This window comes from Halyomorpha halys, unplaced genomic scaffold (assembly GCF_000696795.3).
Source record: "Halyomorpha halys isolate HHAL.00 unplaced genomic scaffold, Hhal_1.1 Scaffold238.1, whole genome shotgun sequence".
NCBI lineage: Eukaryota > Metazoa > Arthropoda > Insecta > Hemiptera > Pentatomidae > Halyomorpha > Halyomorpha halys.
In genome coordinates this window covers 1,026,586-1,040,291 of record NW_027107468.1, presented here as the reverse complement: position 1 = coordinate 1,040,291, position 13,706 = coordinate 1,026,586, and the positions used below count along the sequence as shown (strand labels likewise).

General features: G+C 30.1%; 1 protein-coding gene across 10 annotated transcripts in view; it reads left to right on the top strand.

Moving 5' to 3' along the window:
• heph (polypyrimidine tract-binding protein 1 heph) overlaps window positions 1-13,706 on the top strand; it is a 358,385-nt gene that overhangs the window by 77,675 nt on the left and 267,004 nt on the right. Inside the window, exon 1 of one of the 10 annotated variants that reach the window (XM_067045783.1) lies at window positions 8,550-8,618. The exons of the other annotated variants lie outside the window; for them this stretch is intronic. The gene's annotated coding sequence lies outside the window, so the exon portion shown is untranslated. Of the gene's footprint in view, window positions 1-8,549; window positions 8,619-13,706 lie in introns of those variants that run through there. 10 annotated transcript variants of the gene reach the window in all.

Here is a 13,706-nt window from a genome sequence, read left to right as displayed (position 1 = left end):
AAATAAGTTATTTATTTGTTTCTAAGCTTTTTTATTGTTTTTCTTGGGGATTTATTTTACTTGCGAAAATTTAAAAGATTCTAAGTATAAAAGTGGAGGTTAGGTGCAACACAATCATTAGATCTGTTTTGGCGCTTCAGACTAAATAAAAACATTTTTTTGGCTATTGCCCATTATTAGGCTATCATTGCGATTTGGTACAGACGTATCAGAGGGTCGTAAGCCTAAAAAAAGAAGAGAAGCCAGAAAAATGACATAGCCGTTCAAGATGTATCTAATATTTATTTATTCTTTTAAAGTTTTGTTAAAATGATTCTAAAAAAATTAATATTTTATATCTATATGGATGTATAAAACTTCGAACCAGTCCCTATTTGGGAACAAAATTGTGGATAGTAATGACAAGTTCAGTCGTTTAGGATACTTTGTGAATTATTTAGGATTCAAGAAATATATTTGTCTTCACAGTTACTTTCAATTAAGTATTCTGGTTCTCTACTTTCAGTTCTTCTCTGATCTAAGATAACAATATCTAATGCTAGGAGAAATTGCAGTTAATCTCGTATTCGAAGATAATACCTGTATACATGAAATTAACTACAATTTATGTTCAATCAACTTCGATCCTTTTTTTCGATTACCTGCAGTTGATTATTGATAAATGTGTTACCGATTATGTAACGATTCATTATTTATTTTAAGTTTTGTTTGGTCGAAATTTAATACTTTTAACTAATGGAATATTCGAAATTTTGAAACCTAAATACATTTTTTATTTCTATGTAATTGGGAACAGAGAAAGATTTGACTGTGATTTTAGTTTATTATTTTTTTTACAGGAAACTTGTTTTAAGAATGAAATTTCCTTTAAGAATCATTATTTAGTATTTATAACTAGTTATTTAGTTCTAAAAAAGTGAAGTTTGTATTTTTCACTTTTTTATCAAGAGGCTTTTTCGTCTCTTAGTATTTAGATTCCGCCATGGATTGACCTACAACATAAGTTAAGTATGGGGTTAAACTCGAAATCGATACTTCTCTCGGAAAATTATAGAGGCTCATTTTTAATTTTTATGAAAAAAATTATCTAATTTGGTCCGACCAGATGACATCTATCGATCGGTGCTAAAATAACCTATTGAAATCATTGACATCAATGAAACATAATGGTTATACTTTTGATTATTAGGGCGCTATGGAGGCTTCTACGACTTATAGGCTAAAATAGTACAATATGAATTATTTTTAGTTATTAAACTAATAATTAAAATACAACTAAAAAAATTACAAAATTAGAAAAAAATGAAAAACTAATGAAATGAATAATAATGAGACGAATTTTCAACTCATAAATTAATAATAATGAGCTAATGAATTCGTAATAAGTATGGATCGAACTTAATTAAAAATAGGAATACAATATAAAAAATAATAAAATATATAATATACTACATAAACAATATATACAATATCTAAAATGATATCAAATATAAAGAATATAAAACTTAAAAAAAAAAATAAAATTGAGCTTCAAATCTTTAGAGTAGCAAAAAAATATAAAAAATAACAAAATGTTATTAGAATAAGATAAAGATAAATACCTTAGTATCACTAAGTAAATAATATATATAATTAAACTGACATATACTCTATAGTTAATTTAATTGATTAATTATGATTGATTAATTTTATACATGTAAAATATATAATTAAATGTTAATTTAACTGTCAACAAAGATCTTAATTTGTTCAATATTAATGAAGAATTTTTGCATAGCACCAAAATCGATTAGGAAAGTCTATTAAATGTATTCACCAGATATATTATTTTGTATTCACTGAAATAATAATGAATCAATTTAAATAATAATAATAGTGTTGAATAATAATAAATAAGTGTTTTTTTTTAATTCATTCACATAATTCTATTTTTCACTTAATAAGTTAAACATGGCTAAATGAAATTGAACGGGCACTTTGATAAATGAGGAAATGTTAAAACTTAAGGACTTAGGAAATTAAGCCGGTTGATCTGATGCACAACGTTAATGCAGATCAGACCGTTGCAACAGTATGATAGGATCAACTGGGCGTTGGTTGAATGCTATCGTGGTCCTGATTCGCCTTTTCCCTGTTCCATTCATCTAATGCTCAGCTAGGTTGCTCCCTTTCCGATTTAGCCTAGAATTATTTGTGGGTTCCCTCTCGGTCAAAAGCGGAATTACTATTGAAGGCAATATGTTCATTAATACTGATAGACTGTAGACTAAGACCATCAGAGCCCGGGACTAAACCTGCTTGGGGATGGTCTACGTAATCGGATTGTCCCGAGTTCTCTGGTTGTCGGTAGGTTGCGTGTATTCCTCTTTCCATCGGCTCCGCTAGCTTCTCTTATTGGTAATCTTATTAGTTGTCCTTTCATAGCGTTTTGAATCAGCGGCAATTTAATATAGATGTAATTTCTGGACACTGTATTGTTCCTCTATAATTCAAGTTGGCTTTAACTAAGTTCTGAATCATATATTGGTGAGTATTATTTGAGGGATGTTTGTTAGATATTACCTGATTAAATAATTACCTCGAAGTTTATGGGAAGTAGTTCTGTTTACGTGGGTATTTTTGCAGTGAAGAATAACTTTCAATTTCGGAATTTATAATTCATATGTTTTGTTTTTGTTTACAATTTGATACTGTTTGCTGCAACTCATACTAATCTTGGTTTAATGGAATTTTAGCTTGATAAGAATCAAGATAAAAAAGAACATTACTCTCAATACCTACAGGTATGATTTGGGATCCACATAAATTTTTTTTTCAATCCAATTTTTCAAGCATGTTCTAGTAGTAATAATTATTATTTTTAAAAATACAAGGAAGATTGATAGAAAAAAGGAAGCGAGAACATATTAAACATTTCGGAGTTAATCTGATGACAAGTAAATTTAGTTATAAATAAAATACTAATAACACAATAAACACTAATTTAATTGTGTGTAGATAATAAATTCCAAACAATTTTAATTAGGCATTTAAGATGTAAGATATACTCTGAGGATTTAATTATTTCGCAGTTTATTAAATTTTCACTGCTCCAAGTCATGTCCGCTTTAATTGAAGGTTATTAGCCGAATTACGCTAAAACGATATTAAAGAAAACCCCCCGGCCGAGGGCTATGTAACTATGCCGATAAGGGCCTTTCCTTTGACCGAAGGCACAATTCTGTAGAGAACCGCTCTTATTCCTTTGTTGGAGTGGCCCTTATAATTACTGCTTATAAAGTTATAGATCCTCGGGGGAACAATAGCTCTCATCCCATCGCCCATATCTCTTAATCTCTCTTAACAGGAGCACATTTTTATCTTGGGCTTTTGTTCTTGGCAGGGGTGGCCATTGTGTCGGTCTTAATTAATACCGCAACACAATGGCCCAGAGTCTTGAATATTAAACACCATCCAAGGCGAAGGAGTTTGTTAGACAACTCTACGGTGCAAAGCCAAACATTATCGTTTCTGTATGTACTGCCGTGTGTAGCAAGTTGAGACAAGGCACAGTTTCCTCATTATCTCCGCGCTATAGGCAACTTCTGCTTCTGAATTATACGTCTTCGTCTATGTCAAGTTTGTTTAGCCATCTTGACGTGTTCCTTAGAAGTTCCCAACTATATTTAGCTTTTCACCAATTCCTTTGGGATACTGTTACCCTTAAATTGTTTAGGGATAGTTGAGTTTGACTTTCCCATGTAAGCTGATCCCAAACGTTGAGGAAACACTAAATCCAATGCACTTAACACCCAACTAATGCTACTTCCTCATAACTTTGGCTCCAATATAGCTTTCCGTTGGGAAGTATTTTTCCTCTTCAAATTAAGCCCTCTTCAATGCTGTTATACCGCCTATCGTTTTAGGACTTCTTATTCTTTGTCTAACCATTCCTCAACAAATACATAAACACATCGTGTATTAAGACCCCATCTGTAAAAAAGGAACTAAGCGCCATACTAACTGAACTGAGAAAAGTGGATCTTAAATTAGATGCCATTTTATTATGTGTAGACTGTTTGCGTAGACAGTTCGTATACGTATACCAATGCGGGGTAAATGGTTGATTTTTTTCTGCTGAACTGAGATTAAACTCAAGAAATAGTACTACATCATTAAACCATATTTTCCAAATTTGGGGGTTGATTCATTTTTTAGCCCATGTAATGTATTTTTATTATTGTATATTAGAACATGAAGTAACTTATGTCGTAGCTCTATGCTTCTTTTAATTTACAGAACCAATAATAGTGTTGGGTTAGAAAAAACAGATACATGCTCTAATTAATTTTTTTTTTTTAATATTAGTTCTAACAAAAAACAAAAACAAACGATCAGCAGTATTCATTTGTATTTTCATAGTCCAGCTATATTCAAATGTTTATGTTTAGTGATTTACATTAGTTTGACAGTCGTTCCTATGTGTTTTGTAAAATGTTCTTTTCATTATATCGTAAGTTCAAAAAATTACTTCCACTAATACTGCATGATAGTTATATTTAATCATTTTTCAGTCAATTAAGTTTAAAATGGATTCCTTCGTGAGAGTATTATAACTGTTTTAATATTTGAAAATTAGTCTATTGACCCCAAAGGACTGATAAGTCATCTTAATGGGGGTGTATTAATGAAGCCAATATTTTTAACAGCCTTTTCGTGTATATTAGTAGAACATTATACTCTCTCTTATATTTAGGTAATTGTTAATTTGCTATTTATTTATTTATGTACAAATAGCCCACCAACAGGATAAATGGCTACTTTTTTTTATCATTACCTTTTTGATAACAATAATAACAAAATATACCGTTGGTTTATGTATTTTCTGTATTTGATATTTTGATATTTCATATTTTCGTTTATACCTATAAATATGTATATTAGCTGAAATTGTACCTTTTTATTTAATATTTTTAGTTTAATTGTATTTGATTTTTTATCATTTTTTTTTATTCATTATCAGAAGTTAGTCACCTTATGTTTTATGATATGACATATGGTTTTATTTTATATATTCTGTTAATTATTGCTGTTCATTTTCATCTTTTTAAATTCATTATTTTCATTATATTTTATGATTGTTTATAATATCATTTTTATTTTGTATTTTACTCTAATGCCAGAATGAATAAAGAATATTATTATTACTGTATGTTATGTTGTTACAAGGAAAATGTGGAATAACAAGCAATTGCATCTTTATTACTTTCCTCAATACATACATCTTTAGAATTATTCTATAGAAATATTTCAAAAATTGATAGCCAAGCTCAAGTAGGTAATTATTATGGTACTGGGAAAAACACGTTTCAAGTCTTATTTTATACAGAATACTTTATTGTATACCCTGAAATAGTGTAACATCAATTTCTTCCACAATATTGCATATAGTTTTCTTGTAATATCAATACAAAGTAGTTCATCTTATTAAATGAATGAATAGTTGTGTAGAATATGTGAGTATATTTTTAAGTTACCTAAATACCACATACTGTCTTAGATCCGATTGAGGTAACGAAAAACAAACAAAAACCTTTAAACATTTTTGAAATTTTCTCTGCTTAGTTTTGATTTTAGTTAGAATTTTTTCTTGTGAATATTACCCTTCATCCTTTATGATTCTCGAACTTCTTCCAAATCATTATGATCTTTAAATATAGATTTCGCTTTTGTTCGTTCTAGTCTGATATGAGTTTCAAGTTTTCATTTATTTTGAAAATATTAAATTTTAAATACATTGATTGTGTATTCTTTCATAATTTAGTTTTTCGTATTTCAAGATTCGCACTTTATTGGAAACCTGGCTCAATGGATGTTCTTTCACACGTATTTAAAGTATACAGGATCTGACAAAGTTAAATTTAGAAACGAGAATACCAATTTTGTTTAAAGGTTTGGTCTAAATAATTTATGAGAATACGGATGTGTAGATTATAAAAAAAAAAATTGTCTTCGACAGTATTATTCATTGGTGTCATCTTTCAAAGGTTTGTAGTCGTTACTTATGTTCATTACATTTTAAACTCCTAATACGATTTATACAAGAATTTCGTATAAAATACAGTATTATATAATAATCTAAACCTATTAACTAATATTTTGATTTTTAATACAAATATAACCGGATAAACAAAAAAATCTCCACCTGCCATTTTTTGAAAATATTTCAATAATAGATAAAGGAGCTATATTGTAAACTTTCTTCATATTTTGCTTATTGTAGATACGTCGTTCTCAAGCTATCTCACTTCTGTTTTAGCTTATGTATCATTATAATATAATGTTAGCCCTAATTGATGAAATACAATATGTGTATTAGAGTGACATCCATTTCTCAAAGAGAATTGTATTTGTATTACATAATTATATCTGATTGGTCCTGAACGTAAGAAGCCAACCTTGCTATATGGGGAAATCGATGAGGCTACACGATACAACGATATGATCCGTTATTGAAGGAAGGAAATGTGAACCTCCAAGATATTGATCGTTATGATTTTTTAGCGTTGGCTTAGTCTTGCCCTGCCTGTTGCTCGCTTTGGCAACAGGTCCTGCCTTCCCCCCACCTGTTGTCGCCAACAAACCACAAAACATCCTGGGAACACAATGTAATAAAAAGTTTTAGCTATATCTCAAAGGTTTATTGTACTATTTCTAGACATAAAATATGTTTCAAAATTTATATGAATCAGGACACCAACAAGACTACGTCGAATGGTTCTAGCTCTGTAAAGTGTTTTTGATTTTATATGTTTTTTATTTTTATCGATTAAATTTTACAACTTTATTAAATAAAAGTAGTGGGAGTGGATAGCGCAGTGGTAAGGCACTGTATTACTAACTCCAAGGACCCGGGTTCGAATCCAGCTGTGGCAGATAATTATTTCCTGTTTCATCGTAGCAGTGAATCAGCTTTGTGGGTCCACCCAGCCTCATGAATGGGTGCCCTTAGCCTGCTTCGAACCGACGCACAGTGGTGGAATGTGTGAAGAAAACTTTCAAAATAAAATATGTCTAATCATGTTGATGAGTGTGGTTTCTTACACTCAAATACCTATAAACGAATTCACGGTCCTCTTGTAAAGGAAGTCAAAGATAAATAGCAATCTTTGTGGATCGAAAGCCCAATGAGTAAATTAAAAATTATTAAAAAGGATGTCAAGCCCTGGTGTACCTCCAACCGTAAATGCCGTAGAGAGGAAGTTGTACTGACTAGGCCTGAGAATAGATCACACGAGGCTCACCCACTCCTATCTTATTTCAAACGAAACGCCTTTGAATTGCCAGTATTGCAATCACAATTTAACAATAAGCCATGTTTTCCAACGATGCCCATATTTTACACCACACCTCAATAGCTTAGGACTAAACCAAGATATCTCAAAACCCCTTGGAGACGATAATAAGGCAATAGAATTGGTGTTTCGGTTTTTGAATTCACAAAATTTACTGACAAAAATATAACTTGATCGGAAGGAAAAAAAAATTTTTAAAAATAATAGAATAAATAAATAAAATAATAAATAATCAAATTAAAAAATAAATTAAATTTAACGAATATTAGCAAAATTAAATAAAATATAAATGGCGTTGATGACCAATGAAGTTTGGCCCCACTAAACAAACAAACAAATAAACGAATTCACCGTGATTGGTGCTCTCATCAACAATATTTGTGTGCCGTAGACAATATCTTACAGGCGTTATTTCGGCATTGAGAAAAGGTTACTAGTTTTTACTAGTTGTTGTTATTTAGTTGCTATCTAGCAAAAATATTTTAGCCTAGTAAATACCAAATATAATGTACAACTTGTAGTTTTTCAAAAGCAGTTTTGTTTCTTGAAATATCTTTTCCTAAATTGCCAATTTAATACTGGAAACATTCGTTTTTGCAATTAACTACCAGGAATCAGAATAATATTTTATTAATAGGATAAAATATGTTAATGGTGGAAAATTTATTATGTTTTTACACCGTAAAATATTTTAAAAATTAAAAAAAAAAAAATGTACTCCATTGAATTAAGCTCCCTGAATAACAAGTGAATTTATGAGAATTACAGAAAATTTAAGTAATTTAGAGGTTTTGCACAAAACAGTTCTACACCACTGTAGTCATGAGGCAGTCGTTTAACTCCTTCAGCTACGAACGGTCCATCATATATACTAACTTGAACATTACATTGCAACTGCCCTAGCTTTAATTGATGATCCATCAGAAAATAATTTCAAGGGCTCTATTTCTAATTTGGAGGGTCCTCATATTTTAAACTTGAGCTTTATCTTCAGTAAGATTACCGCAGTAATTCAAACGTGTATTGTAAACAAAGGACATTTCTGATCCTTTGTTTTTCTCGGTTATTTCCAGTAAAAAATTATTTATATTTATTCTCAAACAATTCCGTTATAAAGCAAGGAAAAGTAGGGATTCTAACATGATGCGGAGTTAGAATCTAAGGAAGCTTGTGTGGCTCCCAGACCACTTTGATTACTGTTATCTTGATGAATGCGTTTCCTTCCCAGCAGGAAAGTGACTGTTAGTATTTCCAGGGTGGTAGACCTAGCATGTCCTTCTTCAAGTATGTACCATTTCTTCTTTATTCCTTATTTTTCCGTATAATGTTATCTAAGAAGATCCATTATGACTCAATAAAGGAATTTTATAGTCACTTTAATTTGTCTTTCGAATACTATCTACATTCATAAATAGCAACTGAAACTAAATTAATGAATGGAAATATCCTTTTGGTGTGACCTAAATGGACTATCGCTGTTATGTGAAGATGCAATAAACTCTTTTATGATTTAGTGTTTGCTCCTATTTTTCTAATGCACTTTAATCTGTATTCTTGGCTCTTTGGACTCTTGCCAAACTTGTTTTTCAGCTTGATGCATTCTCTTCGTATATGTCTTATCATCGCTTCAAATATCCTCCTTTAACTTTTATAGCTTGTAATCAGTTTTAAATTAAAGTTTTTTTTTCTTTACTATTTTATGCTTAATAAAGTCCGTAATTATTTCATTTAAAGGATTGTCATGATTTATACATTATTACTAAATGGTTACTATCATTGTTGACAATTTCAAATGGATCTACTCTATCAATTTCCACCTTATTCGTTATCAATTTCATATTATTCTTTGTTTCATTGTACTGAAATTTTTAATGTCCAGGCATTAATATTTTGAAATGAAATAAAAAGCTCAACTAGCATTATTGTAAATAAAACTTAATCGTATTACTATTGATTTTGAAACATTGTTATTGAAATCTTAACAAATAATCGTTTGGTTAAAAATAAAAGGGTTTTAATAAAGTCGTGTTATGCTTCTTGTATTGATATTGTATGTCATGTGAGGGATTTGAACCAGTATGCAAAAGAAGAACATATGAATGTATCTGTAACTAACGAAACCTTTTTTAAATAAAACCTGTTCCCAAATGCCTTCCAACGATATTTACCACAAGAAATTTTTGGGACAAATAAGATAAATGAAAAAAAGGAGACAGTCATATATTTCAGTAAAAAATTTATTCTATACCAAATTTTAATTTAATTTTTTTTAAATCAAGTATAATTTGTTTTGGTCTTGTTTTATTTGACGCGATAATTTCCTCTTTCATAACAAAGTTAGACTTTACTTTCATGATTTCTATAACAAAATTTTGAGCAATAAAAGAAAACATAGCTCCTAAATGTATCATGGAAAATATATATATTTTTTGTTTGATTGTATAATAACGTTTTACCAGTCTAAAACTAAAATGTGGTAATTACATTTTATTTTATAATTATATTGTGGCAAAACGAAATAAAATAAATTTACAAATATAAATAATTGACAGTAAAATATCAAATTGTGAAGATGGTCAGGGTTGTGGTCAAAAGAGAACAAATAAGTTAACAACTATTTATTTTTCGACGTTTCGCCTCACTTTGTTGAGCTTCATCAGGACTAAAAAGATACAAAAACAACTGTTCAAGTTAATAGCTTTAGAGACTTTTTTTGCTCATGAAGTTGTTTTGTATCTTTCTAGCCCTGATGAAGCTCTACAAAGTGGGACGAAACGTCGGAAAATAAATAGTTGTTAACTATTTTTGTTCTCTTTTGACCGCAACCCTGACCATCTTCTTAATAATTTAAAATAAATCTAATCCATCATTCCTCAAAAGAAGAGATTAGTTTAAAATTTAAATTCACCTAGTAAACAAGAAGTTACTGTAACAGAAGCTTCTCTTTGTAAAACAAAATGCTGAAAATCCTATTTCAAAGTATATATGATTTATTGATTGTGTCCTATAAATATTTTTATCATAAAATAAAAAAAAAAGTTTGAGTTTATGATGTTCTTAAAAATTCTATTCTTATCGCAGTTACTTTTTTATTTTCTAGCCTATTGCTTTCCGTGTATCTATATCTATAACTAAATTCCCCCACTGCATGGCCTATTGGTATCTAGCCCATTGAGCAGAATAGAACTGAGTTATGAATTTTTTCCAGAGCTGATCAGTTTAGAGCGGATACTGATAAGAGTATCATAGTGGAGTGGGCGTTTTACGATATCCTTTATCTTTTCCTGGATGGCCGCCTCAGCATCTTTTTATTTTTTCCATCCCTGTACCATCAGCAAAATTATTGATTATGGAATTATTTTTTTATTACTCGAAGCTTGTTCAAATGTAAATATTTGTGATCCCTCCTTAGCCGATTCAATGTAAGCATTTCATGACAGAACATGTTATATTTTTGCCGGTTCGGGTTTAAGTATTTTAATAAACATTTAGTTTATATTTTTTATACACTGTGAATTAAAGAATAATATGTATATTTAATAACAGAAGACCTTTTTTTTACTCTGCTGCCTAATTTCAGCTGATTCTCCCACGATTAAATTCTATTAATCTCAGTCTAAAACTTTTTACGCTATTTTTGTTGACAAATGAGAAATAATTATTGATTTAACGACTTTAACACCGCAAGTAATATTTCTTTCTGGAAACTAATGTAGCAAGTTCTGGGGAAACAAGACTCATAAATCTTTTACGGACTTTATATTGTTCATTTTAAAATCCAATCACTTTAATCATACATTAAATATTGTCAGCAATCATTAAAAAATTATATAAATCATTTTGCTAAAGTGCAACCTTTTTTAAAAAACACATTCGGCGTCACTATGATTCAAATCATTTATATTATATATTAACCATGATTATCCACCTCATAAAAAAAATTATTTTATCAAATTCACATTACTAAAATTATGGTAAATTTTTTTTCGAGAAAAAGTCTATTCGTCTAATTGTCAAGAAAATTTACTTCATGAAATTAGAAATTCTTGTCTTTATTATTAATTCATATTTAGCTAGGTTATTTAAAAGAAAATAAAGTCTCAACATTTAAAAATTAAACTATTACTTTTCAGTACGTTACATACCCCTGCAGTATTAGATATCAATTTCCCTAGTCTTCATTCATACTATCAAACTGTTTCTTTTTTTAGTTGCCTATGGCACTTCGCAAATGATATGTGTTTCTCCATTTCTGAAATGATTGACTTACATGTGTCTCCTTTTGAAAATTTTCTTTAAAAAAAATAAAATAAAATATTTACCTACTTATTATGTTGTTTTTTTTACGGACAAATCATATCAAATCACCTTTACCCTTCGTCCTAAACCTACTGACTGCCCTACAGTATCCTTTAATAATGTTGCTCTTACCCCTGTCCAACAGATCCGCTACCTTGGACTAAATTTGGACAAATGACTAACCTGGAATCCTCACATAAGACTGAAAAGACAGGTAACTGCACGTCGATTTCGACTATTACAGTACTTACTAGATTACTAGATAAACGGTATAAACTTCAAATTCATTATAAAAGACTGTTTTATATGACAATTTTAAGGTCTATCTCGACATATGGTTCCACTAAATCTTCGAATTTCTCTCGTATCCAACCTTATTAAAATCCTCAATGCTCCCTACTTTGTCACAAATAAAATCATCACTAAAGACCTTAATGTTGCGTATGTAACCGAACTAGCCCGAACCAGATATCAATCCTTCCATTATAAACTCCCTTACCCTCATAACTCTCTAGGTTCTAATCTTGCTTCTTCTTCTTCTATTCCTGACAATATCCGCCTCCGAGGCGCCTAAAAAGAAGATGGCTTCGAGACCTTCTGGTATAGAAATTCTGTCACTCTAGTTAGAGTGCTACCTTTGGGTAGTTTCTTAACATACCTGCATCACTATTTTGATATTACCTCAAATATACTCAGTGTGGTTTTATGTAAATACAGTTGTAAATTGCAATAAATAAATACAAAAAAATAAAAAGATGTTTTTTAAGAATATTGGTTTATTATATAAATGGAATGTAAGATGCTTACATTCCATAATGATCTTGTTATACTATTCGATCCCCAAGCCATCCGTGTCTAATCCGTCCATCCAACCTGAATCTCCTGAATACTTAAAATCGGTTTGGGTGTAAGATGATAGTCATAATGCTAATTAGGCATTGCTGATGTTAGAGAGATCCCTGAACAAACTTTAATCCTCTCTAAAACTGTATCTTGATGCTGGTTTCATATTACTACTGATGAATCTTCAGCTTATTCCGCCTTATTCAGTTACATTTAATAATAGTTTCTGAAAATGTTTATATTTATAATGTCTTGAGTTTCACTTACCTCTTTATGGAACATAGAGTAGCAGAATGTATTGCAATTTTGAAACGTTCCGAATACGACTTTACAACGGAAATACTCGTTTTGTAGTCCCTTCAGTCAAAATAACCAAGTTTCGCGGGAGAGTCTGTGTTTAAACAGTTCAAAAGTTGACTGTGTAACTAGCTCAAAAAAATATAGTCATACGAAACTAAAATTACATATTTAAGGTGGGGATATACCTGGGATGTGATTAAAAACTTAGTGCCATTTTAGAGAATTGGTTATTCACCGTCGATATATCGGTTATATCGATTTTCTCGAAAACAACGATTTTGATTGGGTGCAATCAAGTGATCTTTAATACCAAAATGGTCCTTATAATTGAAATAATCTAAGATGGCTTAAATGCCAAATTTTCAAAAATCCTTCTCTAAAATATCTAAATTTTCTATTCTTCAAAATCTAAAATTTTGTTTTTTGAAAAAGATAACCAGATTTCATTGTTACCTTACTTTCCCGATAGCATTACTGCAACCTTATCTTTTGTTTAACTGTAGTATTCTTGGCAGTAACAAAATACATATTCATTTCACCTCGAGAAACCCTAAAATACGATTTTTTTTTAAGCAACTAAGAAATAATTTTTTTTGTTCATAATTTTCGCAATTTGCTCTTAAGATTTTCGAAAATCAAAAAAAAGCAATATCTTCAACAAGATCTGAGTTTCGGTATGGGTTTGTGGAATATCGAAGTCTGTGAGAAAGTGTATGGGTATTATAGTTTTTGGAAACTTGCATACATTCTTTTAGGTTCAGTACCATTGGGATGACCTGGTTATTGTGGTGTAGATCATTGGTGGTTTAGAATGGTCCATTGCATTTTAGAGGGGTAAGTATTTGTTTTTGAGGAGTTAGCAATAAGTAGAAAATTGATAGTTTTCATAGTTGAAAAGTTTTTAGTAGTGAAAGTACTACTTTTTTAGTA